At 41.4% G+C, this 2,603-nt stretch overlaps 1 pseudogene; it reads right to left on the minus strand.

The window, feature by feature from the left end:
* LOC102819694 overlaps window positions 1–1,420 on the minus strand; it is a 41,072-nt pseudogene extending 39,652 nt beyond the window's left edge.
* Window positions 1,421–2,603: the final 1,183 nt, after the last annotated feature.

Genomic DNA, 2,603 nt, shown 5'->3' on the forward strand with positions numbered 1-2,603 from the left:
AATTTTTCACTATTATATCACAAGAGACCCATCCACATTTCATTTCATCAGCCCCACCTAGGCAGATTGGATACTACTCAGTGGAGATTCTACCTTCCTTCATGCCCTCTGGATCTAGGTTCCCTCTTGAAAGCTTGTAAGCCAGTCACTTCTTGCCTTTGTAGCCCCCCATTTTGTAACCACATTCCTCTTTGTGTGTGGGTTTGTGATCTTACCATTTCATACTGAGCATCAAGATTCCTTAATACTTCTTCCTGTTGCTTCAAAGTCTTGTAACTTTTTTCTTCATTGTCACTCTTAATACCCATTAATTTCCTAAACTTGACATTTTGGTCCTTGCTACCAAAATTCAAATTTTCCCTTATTTCAGCAGACTTAGATTTGTCCTCTTCTTCCTTGCCCTACCAAAGCATTTTCCATTTTTTCTCTTGTTCCACAAACTTGATTGGATTTACAGCTGCTGGGTTTTAACAGCTAGGGACAGCAATGCCGATTTCTGTTTAAGTTTTTGCTTGTCAGGTTGCCATAGCAATCACAGGAGTCACTTCTGTGCCCGATGCCAACAGGGCAGCGACACTGAAAACAGAACCTTTAGTAGCTGTAGCGGCAGCAGCTATTTCTTCTTTTTTTGTTTTCCAACATTTCCTTCTCTCGCTGTTCTTGTGATTTCTTTGCCCTTTCCAACCTCCTTGCCAGAGCTTCTTGTGCGTACATCGCTGTTTCTGCCTCTAAAAGGCGTGTATGTGATGGTGGGGCAGGGAGGGAGGGATTAGAAATTCGGTTTAAATTTCTGCTAAATCTTGGTTTCTCAATTCGCTTCCATCTCGTCTTCTACTCCTTGTTCTGCTTCTGCTCCTATGTTAGTGTCTTGATCTGGAGCAGGAGCGAGATCTGATGGCGCCGTTTTCTTTCCCAGCTTCTGGAATGAGACTTCTGCTCCCTTCTTCGACTACTCTGACATCTTTCAAAGGACCTAGATCTTGACAGACTTCTTCCTGTTGGTGACTTTCTTTCTTTGCGCTCGTGACTGTCCTCACCATTTTCAGATGATTCAGACACTCTCTTCAGCAAAATATTCCTTGTCGTTACGTTCCTCAGACTTGTGTTTCTTAGAGGATTTATCTTTGGATTTATGTCTTCTTGCCTGTTTTTAAGAAGTTGGTTCTTATCATGAAGTAAACTTATTATTTTATGACTCTATGGCATCTTCAGTTCAATCTCTTCATGCATTAGCACACTTTGTTTCTGCTCCAGCTCTTGTGTTTTCTTTCTGCACTTTCTGACTTTTGTTTTCTTTCTCTTGACCTTGATCGTCATCTTGAATGCTTTGAGGCTCATCTGACAGCTCTTTTTTCTCATCTCTATTGGCGGACGTCGTTTCTGGGGCTAGTCCATCTCGTTCTGTGTCACTAGCCTCCATAGTCTTGAGTCCCAACTGGTGAGGTGGCAATTCAATCTGCCACTTTTAACAGTCCTGGCCATCCAAGTCTCTGCACAGAATGGCTAAATTATTCACACCAGAAAACTGGATGTGCTAACACTTTTTCTTGCTGCTTGAACAAGAGGTCAGCATTTTCATTTTGCACTGGGCCCTACAAACGCAGTTGCCTATGATGATTCCTCTCTGTACTGAAGAGTGAAAAGTTTATTAAATGTCATCAAGTCAGTACAGCTGAACGAAATACCACTGGGTCCTGCGCCATCCCCACTGTTGATGCCACTGTGTCAATCCATCTCCTTGGGGGTCTTCATCTTTTTCTCTGTCCCACCTGATGATATGTCCAAAGTATGAGAGATGAGAGAAGCCAACTTGAAATATCCAGAAGGGTTGTTCCAAATCAGCTCACTAATATCACACATTATAATGGAATGCTCCTACCATACCACCATTGACAGTGATGAAACGAATATGGTCAATTTAAACACAATGTGCAACATTTAAATATATCCTTATTCATTAAACCTTTCCTTATTTTAAATGAAGAAAACCTGGAGTATTTTCTTTGAGGGCAATGATCCCTGACTAATATGTAGCCTATGGTGTCGCTCCCAACGTCATGTTCACAGCTTTTTCAATAGCACTTCTCTTTTTTTCAAAGTAGGAAGTTGAAAACGTCTACTCACTGGAAACCTCATTCTGCTCAGAACCTTCTTATTAAGTTTCAGTCTTTCAACACCAAATAGAAAAGCTCCAAGCCCAACTCCATTGTGACATTGCTGTGCACAGAGCTGATACCCCTGGCTTTCTCTCACGCCCATTACTTGTTCTCTCACTTTGTGGAGACTTTCACAAAGTCTTTTTCTTTAAACCTTGTAATGTACTGAATTGTGTCCCTCAAAATTACGTGTTGGAATCCTAACCCCTCTGTGTTGTTAAGTGTCACTGAGATTAGCCTGTGTATGATTTCAAAGGAGTTGGTGGGTTTGAACCGCCAATCTCATGATTAGTAGTCCAGTGTTCCATCTGATTACCTTCCATAATGTCAATGAGGCCATATCATTGTAGGGTATGTCATTAACTTAATCACTTGCAAAGTCTAAGAGCAAATTAAACAAAGATAAGCACACACCAGGAAAGGCAGATACCATTGTGAGGATTGCCC

The sequence above is a fragment of the Chrysochloris asiatica genome, unplaced genomic scaffold, assembly GCF_000296735.1.
Source record: "Chrysochloris asiatica unplaced genomic scaffold, ChrAsi1.0 scaffold00219, whole genome shotgun sequence".
In the NCBI taxonomy this organism is placed as follows: domain Eukaryota; kingdom Metazoa; phylum Chordata; class Mammalia; order Afrosoricida; family Chrysochloridae; genus Chrysochloris; species Chrysochloris asiatica.